Genomic DNA, 18,585 nt, shown 5'->3' with positions numbered 1-18,585 from the left:
ACTTCTCTCTCACTTTCTCTCTCTTTTCCTCTCTCTTTCTTAGCTAGGGTTAGGAAATTCGTATGGAAAAGAGAGTTAGGGTTTTAAGGTCTATATATAGGCCTAACATTGATGAAAATAACCCCAGGGCCAAGGTATACTTAGGTTATAACCAAAACAGGCTTCTCTCGATCCAACGGAACACTTCTGGTGGGCCTTTTTCCACGTACGGTCGGACTTAAGCTCACTGACCATGGATCTAGGTCAGATTGAGTTTTCGTACCGATCGTATCTTCAAATCAACTGTGGTGGACCACACTCAATTCAACGGTCACTGAAACTCGATCAGGTCCACAAGCATAAAGACATGCCTGGGCCATCTTCCTTTCTCTGAGGGTGAAATTGGGTCAGAATCCAACGGTCAGATTGCTTAAAATCGTCGCGCAAGCGACACGACTCAGATTTCATAAAATCACATTTAATTTCTCACCGTTCTCACACTCTTCACTCCGGACTCAATCAAATCGACCCAGAACATCATCTGGACTTGATTTTTGAGGTGATGGTCAAGTCCAACATGGTGACCACAACTGCCTAAGATCATCGCTATCGGACTTTCGACGCGCGGTCCAGGTCCGATCCAAAGCTTCTAAAAATTCCCAAGAACAACTGGATTTAGCGATGAATCCCAGATTTCAGAGTAACATAGCGCTAATGATTCTACAGGTTTTGAGTCATGCAGATCAAATTTAAAGTGATTGATGCTAATTTCACAAGCAATCGAGTTTAGCGCTAATTACCCCACAAATAGCTTCTAAGGAAAATAGAGGTAGTACTCGGGTCTTGGCACAAAATTTTTCGGGTCATTACAATCTACCCCCCTTAAAGAAAATTTCATCCTCGAAATTCATACCTTCTCATATTCCTCAAGGATCTGAGGGTAGCTCTTTCTAACCTCAGCTTCAGACTCCCAAGTAGCCTCTTCTTCACTATGATGCGTCCATAGAACTTTCACAAGAGGGATGACCTTGCTACGCAATACCTGCTCCTTCCTGTCTAGAATACGCGTCGGTCGCAGTACATATGTGGCATCCTCGCTCAACTGCACCTGCTCCCAACTGATAATATGCGAAGGATCAGGAACGTACTTCTTCAGCATAGAAACATGAAATACGTTATGCACGCCCGCAAGAGGTGTGGGCAAAGCAAGGCGGTATGCTACCGCTCCCACTCGATCCAGAATTTGAAATGGACCAATAAATCTCGGCGTAAGCTTTCCCTTCTTACCGAACCGCAGAACTCCCTTCATAGGAGAGACCTTAAGAAATACATGGTCTCCAACCTCAAACTCAAGCGGTCGCCGCCTCGTATCAGCGTAACTCTTCTGCCTACTCTGGGCTGTCAGAAGTCGACGTCGAATAATGTCAACTTTCTCTAAAGTCGCCTGCACCAACTCCGGGCCAATCAAACTACGCTCGCCAACTTCTGCCCAGCAATGCGGTGCTCTGCACGGGCGACCATACAACGCCTCATAGGGAGCCATGCCAATACTCGCCTGGAAGCTATTATTATACGTGAACTCTGCATAAGGAAGACAATCATCCCAACTGTCCTTGAAATCCAAAACACAAGCTCGCAACATGTCTTCCAGAATCTGATTCACACGTTCCGTCTGCCCATCTGTCTGCGGATGAAACGCGGTGCTGAACTTCAATTTCACACCCATCGCTTCCTGGATACGAGTCCAGAAGATAGATGTGAAACGCGTGTCTCTGTCAGACACAATCTCCAAGGGAACTCCATGCAGACGTACAATCTCCTTGATATACAACCTAGCCAACTCGTCTGCAGAGTTTGTGACTCTGATCGGTAAGAAATGAGCCGACTTCGTCAATCGGTCGACGATCACCCAAATAGAGTCATGTCCCTTCTTCGTTCTCGGCAACCCAGAAATAAAGTCCATAGAGATGAAGTCCCACTTCCATTCTGCTATGGGCATGGGCTGAAGCAACCCAGGAGGTCGGCGATGCTCTGCCTTGACCTGCTGGCACGTGAGACAACGAGATACAAACTCAGCAATATGAACCTTCATGTTGTCCCACCAATAAGATCTTCTCATATCTTGATACATCTTCGTGCTACCTGGATGCATCGCAAGCTTAGAACTATGGGCTAACTCGAGAACCTCCCGTCTCAAGTCAGGAATGTCTGGGACACATAACCGGCCACGAAATCGTAGGCCCCCATCAGAACCAACACTCCACTCAGAGTTCTCATCTGTACCAACCCGCTTTCTCATCTTCGCCAAAAGCTCATCATCTGCCTGAGCTGCAACGATCTTCTCGTCAATGAGGGGCTGTACACGAATGTGTGCGATAACCTCATACGGCTCTTCCACCGTAAGTTTCTGCTCAAAGTCTCGCACAAACTCCAACATGTCCCATTCTGCTATCATTAGCGGAGCCGCAAACTCTATAGCCTTCTTGCGACTCAACGCATCTGCCACAAGGTTCGCCTTGCCCGGATGGTAAGAAACATCGAACTTAAAGTCTTTCAATGTTTCCATCCATCGGCGCTGCCTCATATTCAAGTCACGCTGCGTGAAAATATACTTAAGGCTCTTGTGGTCGCAAAAGAGCTCGAACTCCTCTCCATAGAGGTAATGTCTCCAGAGCTTTAATGCGAAAATGACAGCTGCTAACTCCAGGTCGTGCGTAGGGTAATTCTCTTCGTGTTTCCTCAACTGTCTCGAAGCATAAGCAATCACCCTGTCCTTCTGCATAAGGACACAACCCAGGCCAACGCGAGAGGCGTCAGTATATATAATATACTTAACCCCTTGCTCTGGCAATACTAGCACAGGGGCGGACGTCAACTTGTCCTTCAGCTCTTGAAAAGCTACCTCTGCCTTCTCATTCCAAGCAAACTTCAAATCTTTCTGTGTCAACTGCGACAACGGTCTGGATATCTTCGAGAAGTCTCGAATGAAGCGTCGATAATAGCCTACTAGACCCAGAAAGCTCCTCACCTCAGTAACTGAACAGGCTGCTTCCAGTCCTGCAGCTACCTGAGTAAGATCAACAATTATCCCTTCCTTGAACACCACATGTCCCAGGAACTTGACTTTCTCTTTCCAAAAATTACACTTCTTGAACTGCGCAAAAAGCTAATTCTTCTTGAGAGTATCCAAGACCGCTCTTAAGTGCTCCTCGTGCTCTTCCCGACTCGCAGAATATATCAAGATGTCATCGATAAAGACAATGACGAATCGGAACAAGAATGGCCGAAACACCCTGTTCATCAGATCCATGAACACAACGGGTGCGTTCGTAAGACCGAACGACATCACAAGGAACTCATAGTGACCGAAGCTAGTCTTGAAAGCGGTCTTCTGTACGTCCTCATTCTTGACGTGCAACTGGTGATACCCTGACTGCAGATTAACCTTCGAAAAGTACCGTGCCCCCTTCATCTAATCAAATAGATTATCGATCATAGGCAAAGGGGACTTATTCTTCACAGTTACCAAATTCAACCTGCGATAATCAATACATAATCGCAAGGAACCATCTTTCTTCTTCACAAACAAGACAGGTGCTCCCCAAAGAGACACACTAGGCCGAATAAAGCCCAAATTCAACAAACCATTTATCTGCTTCCTCAATTCTTCCATTTCACTCGGAGGCATACGATAGGTGGGCAAAGAAATAAGCGCCGCACTAGGCATGAGATCGATAGTAAAATCAATCTCACACTGAGGAGGTAATCCAGGAATCGACTCAAACACATCTTCAAACTCCTGAACTATAGGCGTGCTTTCAAACGCCGATTCAGCCATACTCTCCAACAAAGAAGTATAATAATTAAGACGAAAGGGTAACTGACCTGAACTGGGAAAGTAACTGACCTTGCTTCACAATCAATCTCTGCTCGCATCCTCGTGAGCCAATCCATACCCATAATAACAACATAATGAAAAAGAGGTGCGACAAAAAAATCAATACGAATCGATCTACTTCCTAGATCAACCCAACAATCCATACAACGCTTGTTCATAGCAGAGGAGATCCCCGTAGCGGTAGTGAGCGTTACTCTTTTCATAGAAACAGTGCTCAAACTCAGACGCCCAACTGCCGCATATGATATAAGAGAGGTAGTGGACCCTGTATCCACTAACATAAAAACGGGACTACCTTCAATGTGCGCTGTAACCTCGAAGGATCTCGGCACCAAGTCAGACATAGGCACTTCAGCTGAGAGCGCATGAACTCGAGCCTGCTACTGACGATTCGGCGAAGGAACCATGGGCCGCTGAGGTGGCCTGAAGCTATGTACAGCAGGTCTGAAGGATGGATGAGCTGGCACTGAACGAAGAGGTGGTGGTGAAATAACCTAAGGCATCGGACGACTGATCCTCTGCGGTGGGTAAATCCACTATCCCGCATACGCGAAAAGCAAGAACGATCCAAATGCCCCATCTTCCCACAGTACGAACAGCGAAGATCAGCTCGCATCTGCTGAGTGGGTGGCACTGAACGCCTAGGAGGAGAATCTGCCCGCGGCCTCTTGCCGAGAAAAGGTGCACTCTGAAAATCAGGTCGCGGCCTAGGAACCATAGGTGCTCGCATACGGGATGACCTGTCCCCGTCCTGCTCTGCTCGCAAGGACATGCTCACCAACTCCCCATAAGAAGAAATGCTAGCACACAACATCTTTGATCGGATCTTAGGCCTCAATCCCTCAGAAAATCGCCCCATCCTCATCGGTTGATCGCACAGAATCAAGGGAGCATAGCGACCTAGCTCAATGAACCGGTTCTCATATTCCGTCACTGACATCCCTCCCTGGCGGAGGCGAAAGAACTCACTCTCCTTCTCGTGTCGGTACGTAACCGAAAAATACTTCTCATGGAAGCGTGCCTCAAACGCCTGCCACGACCACTCATATCCTTCCTCGACAGTGCAAAGAACACTGTCCCACTATAGACTGGCCTCCTTCTCAAACATGAAGGAGGCAAGCTCAACTTGCTCAACCTCTGAACAGTGCAGCGGTCTCAGCAACTTAGAGATGCGATCAATCCAATACTCGGCCTCCTCGGGTCTATGAGAACCCACAAATGTGGGAGGTCGTAAGCTTTGGAATCGCTCAAAAGTGCCGCTGGCACTAGCGCTCCTAGATGGGGGCATAGGTGAAGCAGGTGGAGTCGCCCCCACTGACTGAACAAAGATGTTAGCCATGGAAGATAGGAACTGCTGCTGCTGCTGAATCTGCTGCTGCTGCATCAACAGCATCATCTGCTCAAACCTATCAGAAGGCGGAGCAGACGAAGATGCATGGTTCGGCTTAGGAACCGAAGGCGTGACTGGAGGAGTCATAGGTGTTGGCCCAACACCAGCATGAGACGAGCTCGACTGTGGATCCGTCTAGCTATCGCTCAGGGGAGGAACCCCGACAAGCGACTCAACCCAGGAGAGACGGGCCGAAGTCTTCAAACCCTTAGGAGGCATACCCTACATTCAACAGAGGATGCAACCCGTAAGATTCTATGTCCACATAATCCCTCCACACAGCATTCATAGCACAACTCAAAGATAAACAACATGCATTCCATTTAACAAAATTTGTCGCAATACAAGTAGTGCAGCATTACATGAATCACGACAAGGAAAACATGTGATCTAAAGCATCTAAAACTTCAAACAACAACAAACAACTTCCAACTACTAAAGCCAACAACGGTTACACACAGAAAGAAACAACAAAACAAAGCAAAGGACAACTACAACGACAACTACTCATCGGAATCAGGAGATGGAGGCGGGGCACCCTTATCCTGCAAGAAACACAGGATAGACTTCAGAGTTCGAGTCACCTTCTTGAGCTTATGCTTCAAAAGGCCTCGAAGATGCATGATATCTTGGCGTAGAACAGCCTGCTCTTCCTCAAGCCAAGCGATACAGGCATCCCTGGCAACCTGATCTGCGCTCTGCTCTGGTACCACAGGAGGAGAACTCTCACTCGTATCCTGTGCCTCATCCTCTTCCTCATCCTGCTTTGTTTCTTCTTCAATCTCAGCTCCACCTTCATCATAACCCTCATCCTCATCACTCTCTGACTCATCCTCACTCTCTGAGGCTTGTCGACGAGGACCAATCTCCATCTGCTTAAGGGTCGTCAGATTAATGTGACGAACAGGAACCGACTTTTCTGCCCCAAGCCGATAGCCAAACTCATGTACAAGCTTACAAATGAGGTGGCTAAATAGAAGCGATTTGGTCCTCCTAGTCGAACGAGCGATAAGGATAATCTGATGCAAGATGTACGTCGGCACACATAACTTCGCTCCTTGCCCCACCTGATACAAAGAATCTACCATCAGGTGCGTACACTCGCTGCGATTGCTCCACCTTGGATATACATTAAATGTACACATGTGGTGAAGCAAACGGAAGTCATCCGTCATGTTGGTAGCTAGAAGACTTCTATTAGGCTACCATTCGACCAGATGACCACAGAAGAACCGGGTGCGATGATCCCTCTCGCGCATACTGTTCAAATTTTTCTCACTTGCATGCACCTCACCAAGTGGCACATTCAGGAGTCGGGATATCAAAGCGACGTTGACCGTGGCCTCCCGACCGCTACCACAAGGAATCTTGAACTGCAGAGGCTCCAGCGAAGGATCACGAATGTTGGCATAAAAAGCTCGAACAGTGCTTGCATTGGCGCGATACTCGCCCTCAAACAAGGGACACCAACCGGCCCCTTCCAGGCGCTCCAACAACAGAAACTCGCCAAATAGCCGCGGATCTACATGAGCCTCAAAAAGGACCCTACGGCCTTCATAGACTCCATGAGATAACTCCGCCAACAAGGTTCTTCCAATGGGAGCTTGAGGATCAAGGTCCCGCTTGGTCTGAAACTCACGGGCGGCGGTCGTGCTCGCGGCGGCACCTCTCGGCCTCCGTGCACGAGTTGGGCGGCTAGGCCCGGCTTCATCCACGGGCGCTCTCTTCTTCCCCATCAAAGAAAGAAGGGTAGAGATGGAAAATATGGCCGTGATAAACTCAAAGAGGGCCATGGAAAATGAGAGAAAGGGAGAAATAGGAAGAATGGTGAAGCTTCCACACACTTGAGATCCCAAAGAAGGATTTGGGAGCTCAAATGAGAAGAAAAGAGAGTGAAATCAGCAATGGGGGTGAGGTTTTGAGATGGGTTGGTTGGGTGTGCACGAAAATGGAAGAAGAAGGAGATTGGGGAGAGATTTGGTGGAGTTTTGAGAGAAACTTGAAGAAAAGGAGAGCTTGGGAGGGTATTTTGTGAAAGAGAGAGGGTTTAGAAAGACCTAATACCGAGCAACCATGGAGGGGTGGGCCACACTAGGCCCCAAAGGCGTCGGCCCGAGCAGGCCCGTTGGGCGGCAAGGGCTCGCCGAACCGGTGAGGTCATCGCCGGTCTCTGTACCGTCCGGCGATGGCTCATCGTTTGGGTGAGGTCCTCTTGGCCCCTTAGCTCTAGAATGATGTGGGTCCCCCTGAAAATGCCCCGATCGGCCCATTTGTCCGATTCGACGCCTATCGGGCCATTCGAGTTAAAATCTGATGCAAACACAGATTTCTTGACAATTGAAGGGTTGAGATGGGAAGATAAACCATCTAGACTCATTAATAGATGGTCTAGAAGAGATTTTGGGTCACTGTGTGTGATCAGGAGAGAGCACAGACTCGATCTCGGTGATCGTTTTCAGTAAACCTTCGCCGATAGAAGCAATGGGACATAAACAAAAATTCTATGATAAACTCGCACCCAAATACACTAAAGTGGTGACAGCGTGCGGTGTGTGACCATAACCCAGGTCCAGTTTAATCCAATTCATGCTCTGATACCAACTTGTAATGCCCTGAAATTCGGGGGTCGAGCATAACTCAGCTCCCGAGTTTCAAAACATCACTTATGCAACATATTTAATGATGGATGTATGTTGTCTGTATGAGTACATAAAACATGGAATAGATTAAGCCAAACTGCAAACATAATTCAGGGATAAGTGAAGAATGCAAGTGGAAGACTGAAAGAAATATATGTGTACATGTGCAAATCCCTGAAATACATATACGTACCAGGTCATACTTACAAGTGTTACTATCAAAATTACATGTGTTAAAAGACATCAACTATCCCAAAGGAAATCCCAGAATCCCACATATCAGAACAAGGCTCACTAGAACCCGCCTGAAACTGCATGAAAGAAAATGCCGCCTCATCATCCTCGAACTCCTGCTCGGCCTCAGAGGTCGCATCAACATCTGCAACTAAGACAGAGTCTGATGGGTGTTTAAACACCACCCTAGAACGAGGGAGTGAATGATCAACTCAGTGGGACAATATAACAAAGGTAAACATGTTATCAATTCAATCAAGCAGTAATGATAAAGCAGAACAATCAAACATGTCCTAAGTACTCTTGTTAGTGCAAGGATGTATGCAGAATGATGTGTGCCCTCGCTTCTACACCCTCAACGTCTTCATCTTACGTTACACATGACATCACCTCAAGTGCTCTACCTCTTCCAGGCACATGCAATGCGGTGCATGAACATGATTACCGAGTTGTTATTAGCCCTTTTCATACAGCAGGATTGGGAAGCTAAGGTACCTTCCTCATATCAATTTTCACACAGTGATCCACTCTAGGGTCGTCAGTCCTAGGTAATCTCAGACGATCATATGGTTTTAGGTTGTTGCAAAGGGTTCGTCACTAATCAATGCATGCCTATCATACCTTCGTTACTACAATAAGGCTCGTCACCTCAATGCAGTATCCAGGTATGCTCGAGGTCACTACAAAGGGCTCGTCACCAATCAATGTAGGCCGATAGCACGAATATAGTGTCCCATACCACCATAATCGGCTCACGAGTTTGGTTGCTCACTGGTCACTACGGGGAGGCTCGTCACCCTAGCGTAGGCCGACAGCTCGACCACGGTGTCCCATACCACCATGTCCGGCTCATGAGTCTTAGCGGATCAAGTTACAACGGTTAATAGGATTTCATCAGTAAATTTGGTACCTTAGATTCAAGAAATAGCGTCCATACATGGTGAACATACATCGAACAATCGGGTTACTTGACGAACTCGACTAGCACGAGCGCACGTTAGGTTGAACGACATAGAGTGCGCAAACACTCCGTGTGGCCAAACCACTGCCGACAACTCTAATACGACTCGGGTTCGTCAAATCACGTCCTATGTGGCGAAAGCAACCTCAGCCACGAACTCAAGGCCGATTACCAATTTCTGGACTATTCATAGTCCCAAACACATTCCATTATAACAGATATTCACAACAACAATTTAGAATAGTAATGGAACAACAACTCAAATCATGTAGTATATAAGCATTTAAAGAATATCAACTTAACATGGATTTTCACATAAGTAATACTTAAAATTAAACAACAAGGAATGTAACTTGCATGAAGGAAATCATACACACTAGTGGGAGAGTTGAGAATCGCTTCTCAACGCCCATACTAGGTTGATATATTACACACCAGATCATTCAGACATTTCTACAAACACTTAGAATACATAGGTCAACATACATGATGTATGTTGGAATACACACATTTGGACAATTCCTTTTACCAAGGAATTGTCACACATACATCTAGCACAATTACACGACAAATAATCATGGCAAACACAAGCTCATATTTTATACGTATATGATACTTCCTACATATACATAGAATACAAAAATCTCAATATAACACATGCATATCAGGAATGCAAAATAAAGATAACATTTGGCATGTGAAATCTCATCCATAACAAGAATAAACTATTCACTGGCATCGAAAGCCTTGAAAACCATAACCTATACAATTAAAGTCCGCACCTTAAGCTAGAAAAGAACACCGAACTGATTCAGACGATGTCTTCATCAACGGCGACAAGATAACCTAAAGAAAGAATGGATATGAGCTACATCAACACTTAGACTCTTCGAAGCTCTAAAATAGATTAGGGTTAGGTTAACTTACCCAAGAAGGAACTTAGAATCGCCAGAAAAACGATTCAAAAGTGAAGGTTTAAGAGTGAAGAATAACAGGAAAGAATCTAAAGATGATTCACCAACTTCTCTCTCACTTTCTCTCTCTTTTCCTCTCTCTTTCTTAGCTAGGGTTAGGAAATTCGTATGGAAAAGAGAGTTAGGGTTTTAAGGTCTATATATAGGCCTAACATTGATGAAAATAGCCCCAGGGCCAAGGTATACTTAGGTTATAACCAAAACAGGCCTCTCTCGATCCAACGGAGCACTTCCGGTGGGCCTTTTTCCACGTGCGGTCGGACTTAAGCTCACTGACCATGGATCTAGGTCAGACTGAGTTTTCGTACCGATCGGATCTACAGATCAACCGTGGCGGACCACACTCAATTCAACGGTCACCGAAACTCGATCAGGTCCACAAGCATAAAGACATGCCTGGGCCACCTTCCCTGATCAGAGGGTGAAATTGGGTCAGAATCCAACGGTCAGATTGCTTAAAATCGTCGCGCAAGCGACACGACTCAGATTTCATAAAATCACATTTAATTTCTCACCGTTCTCACACTCTTCACTCCGGACTCAATCAAATCGACCCAGAACATCATCTGGACTTGATTTTTGAGGTGATGGCCAAGTCCAACATGGTGACCAATACTGCCTAAGATCATCACTATCGGACTTATGACATGCGGTCCAGGCCCGATCCAGACCTTTCAAAAATTCCCAAGAGCAACTGGATTTAGCGATAAATCCCAGATTTCAGAGTAACATAGCGCTAACTATTCTACAAGTTTTGAGTCATGCAGATCAAATTTAAAGTGATTGATGCTAATTTCACAAGCAATTGAGTCTAGCACTAATTACCCCACAAATAGCTTCTAAGGAAAATAGAGGTAGTACTTGGGTCTTGGCACAAAATTTTTCGGGTCATTACATATTGCGCTCTCACTCAGGCAGGTAAGGTCACACCCCTTTCCTACCGACCATCATCATATTAAGAGAGAGAGAGAGAAAAATATACGTGAAGGGGAGGGACCCCACCACTATTGGGCCCTCTCAAATACGATGCATACATCAAGTGGGTCCCACAATAAGTGGGTCCTAAAGATGGAATTCAGTTGTCGATCACCTACCTATTGGCCTCCTTGCTCCCTTAGGCTTGTATACCTCTTGCCTTCAACTTTGATGGAGGTTGATGGAGTTTGGATGGTGAGGATGAGAGATGAGAGGGTAGGGAAAGTGGGCCACACTTGGCTTTGGGGAAGAGAGAGCTTGGACGTGTGGTGCTTGGGAGGTTTGAGAAATGAGAGAGAGAGAGAGAGAGAGAGAGAGAGAGAGTGGGATGATATGGATGGGTAGAGTGGTTGTTGTAAGGTGAGGTATGAGTTGGGTTGAAAATTTGTAAAAGGGGAATGGTGAGGGGAGAGAGAGAGTTGACTTATGAAAAAGGAGGGATGGGTTGTTGTACTTGGGGTATGGCTTGTACTTGACATTGATTGATTGATTGATTGATGGGACATGTCGTAGAGATTCCCTTGAAATTCGTAACGCACGACGTTTCTTCAAAATGAACGCGGACCCACAACTTCTAGCTTGGGTATCGGATCGATGCGCGAGTCACAGCGTTGAAACCGTGGCAACGGCGTGGTCGCTAGGGTATAAGTTTTGGGTTAAATCGACTCAGGTATGCAAGACTTGGCTTAGGTTCACGCGCAAACATTGGATATAGGTTGAGGGTTGCCGAAATTCGATCGGGAGGACCACGAAAGCCTATGGAATGGTATGGACTAGGATACGGGTCTTACAACATGCCTCATATACTTGTCCAGATAAGAAAATTGAGATGATTGTGTTACACGTAATTGAGCTATCTCTTCCTTAAGAGAATTCAACCTCTCATCAACATCAGAAGGCTGAAAATTCGGATCATTTCCAGAGTCTGATCCCAGTTCATCAAAAATATAATCCATATTAACATCTTCAGGAGGAAGATTCCCAGCTTCTTCTTTATTCCCTGCTTTAACACCACTACTACCAACATCTACTTGGCCAAGAGCCAATTCCAATTTCATCTTGTTAATATTTGTATTGTTGAATATAAGATGATGGATAGGTGCCTCTCCAACAGGCATAGCCATGAGCATGTGAGTGGTTAAAACAGTCATATGATAAGTAAATGGAATATCACTATGACCTGGATGGAGACGAAACTGAATGATGGAATGACAGATTAAAGAAGGCAGACAGATGTTTACACCAGAGATGACAGAATGCAAAACACGAACCATAAAAGCAGTTAGTTCTGTTTTGTTACCAGAACACGGGTACAGATTTGAAATAAAGATTTTGTGAAGAACCCTGTATCTAGGTAACAAATACTTTGAGGGGAGCGCATTCCCTTTATGAGTCCATTGCACATCCATATTACACAGTTCTCTAGTGAGCATGCGCTTTTCTGATTCTGAGGGTTTTTCAGCTAAAGTATGAATGAGAATACTCTCATCATTAACAGGAATGTCCATAAGGCCAGCAATTAGATGACGATCTACATCAAATGGATCTTCTCTAGTATCAATTTTAAATGATAAATTCTCACTAGAAAAATAAGAAATGCATGCAAACATGGATTAACCAATAGATTGGTATGCAGGCCCACCCCAATGTAAGATGTTATCTCATCCTACAGATTGGAGTAGAGGTAGGATACTAAAATGAGCAATATGGTTAAGATCAACAGGACGTTCAACAATGACTTTGTGCATATGCAAATCCCGTACATTGGAGGGATCTTTTTGGGTGACCGAAGATGGCGTTGAGTGATAGAAGTTGATCTATAAGATGATGGACCATGGAAAGTTTTCTTTTTCCCCCTAGCACCCATTTACAATACAAGACTCAGAGAAACAAATAGATATAAAAGATTTGAAGTGGGGTTTTGATAAATCAGATTTTTCAAAAGAAAACCTCAAAATTGCAATGAAAGATCAAATAGATTACTTCAAGAGTGAAAATGAAGTAATATTAACTAGAATTTATAAGAAAAATGCATAAAACCCACTAACCTTAAAGAACAATAAAGGTGGGTACGACTGGTAGGGCGTCGGCTTGTTGGAGAGAAAAGTGAAAATGAAGAAGAAAAGGTTTTTCCCAATTTTAAAAGATCCATTGAGTTTTATGACATGGATGTGCTCGACCGGTCGTGACACGACCGGTCGAGTACACACACAACTGGTCATGTATCGATAAAAATAAGCATTTTTCATAAAAATTTAAAATTTAAGCCATTAAATTATCAAATATATATATACACACACTATGATATAAGTATGCAAGAATATTCAATTTAAATTGCACATACCAAGATCAAATTTCAATTTACTAAACCTGCTTTTGTCGAGCGGTTTAGTGAAAATATAGCAAGTTAAGTCTCGGTCGGAATTATTCCAAAGATATTATTTTATCTTTCACTAATTCACGAATGTAATGATACATAATGTCAATGTGCTTGGTACATGAATGCTGGATTAGAGTTTTAGAAATATTTATTACACCGGAATTTTCACAATATAAGACCATAGAATCTTGTGTTATTCTGTAATCACTTAACATACGTTTCATCCAAACAAGCTGAGTACATGCATTTCCAGCTGCAATATATTTAGCCTCAGCAGTTGAGAGTGATACAAAACTTTGCTTCTTGCTAAACCAAGAGACTAAACAATTTCTAATATAAAAACAACCACCACTGGTTGATCCTATCATCGATATTCCTAGCCCAATCAGCATCAGTGTACCCAGCCAACTGAACACTAATATCATATGGATACCAAAGACCCAAATTTACAGAACTTGCGACATATCGAATAATTCGATTAATTGCAGTTGTATGTGACTCTTTAGGGTTAGACTGATATCTAGCGCAAATACCAATACTTAAAGCAATATCAGGTCTACTAGCAGTTAAATAAAGTAAACTACCAATCATACTTCTATACAATTTAGGATCCACATCTTTACCTGTAGAGTCCTTTGAGAGTCTTAGAGTTGTACTCATAGGAGTATCAAAATTCTTACCATTCTCAAATCCGAACTTTTTAATCAAGTTCAAGGCATACTTGGTTTGAAAAATAAAAATACTATCAAGTTGTTGTTTTAATTGCAACCCTAGGAAATAATTTAATTCCCCAACCAAGCTCATTTCGAACATAGATTTCATTAAATCTGCAAACTCAACAGTCATGTTAGTACATGTTGATCCAAAATAATATCATCAACATAGATCTGAACCATTAAGATATCATTGTTATGTTTCTTAACAAAGAGCGTCTTATCAACACTACCCATTTGAAAATTATGACTTCGTAAAAACTTAGTCAATTTTTCATACCATGCCTTGAGAGCTTATTTTAGACCATACAGAGCTTTTTTTAAGATGGTATACATGATCGGTAAACTTAGGGTCTTCAAACCCTGTAGGTTGTTTAACATATACTTCTTCATGTAAATCGCCATTCAAAAAGACACTCTTTACATCCATTTGATAAATTTAAATTTTCTAAAGCATGTAATGGATATAAAAAGTCTGATTGATTCAAGGCGAGCAACTGGGGTAAAGGTTTCATCATAATCAATCCCTTCTATTTGAGTGTACCCTTGTACAGCCAGTCTTGCCTTATTTCAAATAATATTCCTAAGTTTATCAGACTTATTTTTGAAAATCCACTTTGTTCCAATAATATGTTTATCTATAGGTCTACGAATAAGGTACCAGATATCATTTCGAAAAAACTGATTAAGTTCTTCCTGCATAGCTACTATCCAGTTTTCGTCAGAAAGAGCTTCTTTTACATTTACTAGTTCAATCTGGGATGTAAAACACATGTAGTTACATATGTCTTCTAATTGTCTACGAGTGCGCACACCAATGAGAGGGTTTCCAAGAATTTAATTGGTTGGATGATCTTTGATAGTCCTTAATTCAGTATTATTTTGACTTGATGAAGTATCTGATTTGTCAATCACAAGAACTTCATCATTATCTAACTAGGGGCAGGTGTATTCAAGTGATCATCAATGACCACATTAATAGACTCTTGAATCACATCGGTCCTATTGTTCAGAACACGATATGCACGACTGTTTAAAGAATATCCTAAAAAGATCCCATCATCACTTTTTGTGTCAAACTTTTTCAGATTTTCACGGTCACGTAAAATATAACACTTGCTGCCAAAAACTCGAAAGTATTTGACAGTAGGCTTCTTATCAAACCAAAGTTCATAAGCAGTTTTATTATTAGATTTATATGTATAAACTCAGTTGATAATATAGCACGCAGTATTTATGGCTTCAGCCCAAAGATTTTTAGGGAGCTTCATACTATTCAACATTACAATTCCCATTTCTTGAAGCACTCTATTTTTCCTCTCTACAATTCCATTTTATTGTGGTGTTTTGGGCGCAGAGAATTCATGCGATATTCCCTGATCGCTACAGAATTTTTCAAAACTGCTATTCTCGAACTCAGATCCATGATCACTACAGATCTTATAAACTTGAGAACCTTTTCAGTTTGGATCCGTTTGAGAATCCTTTTTACTTTATCAAGGGTTTCTGATTAATCCCTTAAAAAGGCTACCCAAGTGAATCTGATAAAATCACCCACAATTACCAGTATGTATTTTTTTCTACCTCGACTCTCCATCCTGGTAGGTCCTATAAGGTTCATATGGAGAAGCTCGAGTGGTCTGGATGTAGCATTGGAGTTCACCTTTTTGTGAGAGCTCCTTGTTTGCTTGCCATACTGGTATTTACCATATATTTTGTCTACTTTTTGTAATTTAGGTAAACCTCTTATTAGTTCTCTCTTGCTCAATCTATATAAATTACGGTAGTGTACATGTCTAAGGCGTTTATGCCATAATTCTATTTCATCGGTATGGACTATGTAGCACGATTAATTAGATGAGCTACCATCGCTTATAATATAGCAGTTTTTAGAAGTCTTGTGACCAGTTAATATTACAGAACCCTTTTTGTTTAAGATTTCACAACCTTTATTAGAAAATTTCATGCTATGATTGTTATCACATTTTTGAGATATGCTTAACAGGTTGTGTTTTAGCCCCTCAACATATAAAACATTCCTAAATAAGGGGAGGTTATAGAGTTGAACCGTACCTTGGCCAATAATCTTACAGTTGCTACCATCACCAAATGTGACTGACCCATCAGTCATATCTGTAAGATCAGTGAATAAAGCCTTGTCGCATGTCATATGCCTGGAGCACCCACTATTAAGGTACCACTTTAAATGGCTTGTAGCTTTGAAAGTAGTGTGGGCAACCAAGCAAGTAACCTTAGGAACCCATTTCATAACTATTTTGGGTTTAGGAGTATAGTTGGTCTTTTTCTATCTGTTGTTGTAAGAATGACCTACTGAGTTAGATTTTAAGAGCTCCTAAAGCAAATCAACTATTTTTTCAGCTAAAGGATTTTGGTTTTGAGTTTTATAGTTGACGTAATTGCTTTTAGGTTTTTGAAAAGTTTTAGCATTTTTAGCAAAACTTTGATTAATACTTTTCCCTTTTGAGTTAGAGGAGTATTCTTCTGTTTAGAAGGTATATTCTTATCATAGCCCAACCTGGATCTGTCGTCATATTTTTTAGATCCAGATAGAAGTTTTTTAAACTTTGGATCTCCTTAGGCATACCTTCATGTATCCTTTAAACTCAAAAGTGAAGAGTTTTCAAGCTTAAGTTTATCATTTTCAAATTTAAGTTTTTCAATCAGGGCAGTTTTAAATTCTAAATCACTTTTAGTCTTTTCAAAACAATCTGAAATATGAGATTTTTCTAAAACAAGAGACTCAAAATTTTTTTTAAGTTTTAAAAACTTTTCTTTTTGAAGTTTTAGTTTTACGGAAATTTTACAACTTTCCTTGTATAGGGCATTATAAGCATCTTATAGATCTTCGTTTTCATGATCACTATTCAGATTTTCTTCACTAGTTGAATCATCATGATCTGAAAAAGTGAACTTAGCTAGAGTCATAAGGGCTTTAACTTCATTGCCCTACTCAGTTTCAGAATCTTTTGATTCAGAAGAGGCTTCAGTGCCAAAAGATTCATCCCAAGTAGCCAACATTCCTTTCTTTTTAGATTTGTCCTTTTTAGGACATTTGTTTGTTAAATGCCTATATTCTTGGCAGTTGTAACATTGACTATCTTTCAAAGATTTCCAAGTTTTAGATTTAGGTTTAGATCTTTTCTTATCATTTGATTTTTGAAAATCAACCCTCTTCTTACTTTTGAAAATCTTGTAAAACTTTTTCGCTAAAAGAGCCATATTGTCTTCAGAATTTTCTAAATCAGAATTTTCTTAAGAAATATATTTAGAAGATTTAAGAGCGATATATTTACCTTTAAGAGCTTTAAAGTTTAACTTATAGGTTTGTAAAGAACCAACTAGTTTTTTTACCCTTATATTGTCCGTATCACGAAGTTCCTGGATCGCGGTTACCTTAGAGTTGAACCATTCAGGAAGTGAGTGTAGTATCTTTGCACACACTTTACTTTCTAGGATTTTATCGCCAAGACCCCATATAGAGTTTACAATGTCATTCAATCTTATATAAAAGTCCATAAACATTTTATTTTCTTCCTTATGAAGTTCTTTAAATTTAGTTGTGAGGAGTTGGACTTTAGATTTCTTGACAATTGATGTACCCTCGTGTGTTATTTCTAAAATATCTCAAGCTTGCTTTGTAATATCACAGGATATAATTCTTTTGAACTCATCTGGTGATAGTGCGCAAGTGATTGCATTTAGTGCTTTTGCATTGGCACTACTCTCATTTTTCTGAAGAGTGATTCATGAGAAATACAGTGTTACTCTCATCGATTTTGAACCATCGATACCAGTCACTTCAGTGGTAGGTGGGATCCATTCAGTCACTGTGGCTTGCCACACACTCTCATCCATTGATTTGAGGAAAATCCTCATCCTAGCTTTCTAATAGGTATAGTTGGAGCCATTAAATGGTAGAGGCCTAGTGACTGAAAGGCTATCAAAATTTGACATCTTATATATAGCTTAGATCGTTAGCTCAGGAAATGAATCTAAGAATAAAGAATTAAAAACGAGCTATTAGGCTTTGATACCACTTGAAATGGCCTAGCTATATGTCCTAGAGAGGGGGTGAATAGGACTATGTCAAGTTAAAATAATAGCAGCGGAGTAAAAGAGTATGATAGCCAAATAAAGGAAATCAATTCACAATGCTGAAATAAAAAGCAGCCTTAATAATCAAGTATTGAGACGTTGATACAAATGTTGTTCTAAGGACAACCTTACACCATAAAAACCAAGGGTTTATGGCAGGACAACCTTATTTCTAGAACGTTCTTTGTATCAAAAACTCAAACTGAAAAGGAAATAAAAGAAATAGCAAGAAATAAATTCTAAACTATTACAACATTCCCACAATGCTTGAAATGTAAATATTACAACATTCACATCCACACATACATCCCCCAAATCTGAATGAT

Source organism: Magnolia sinica, chromosome 3 (assembly GCF_029962835.1).
Source record: "Magnolia sinica isolate HGM2019 chromosome 3, MsV1, whole genome shotgun sequence".
Taxonomy (NCBI): Eukaryota; Viridiplantae; Streptophyta; class Magnoliopsida; order Magnoliales; family Magnoliaceae; genus Magnolia; species Magnolia sinica.
The sequence above is the reverse complement of the archived record's forward strand: the minus strand, read 5'-3'. Positions refer to the sequence as shown.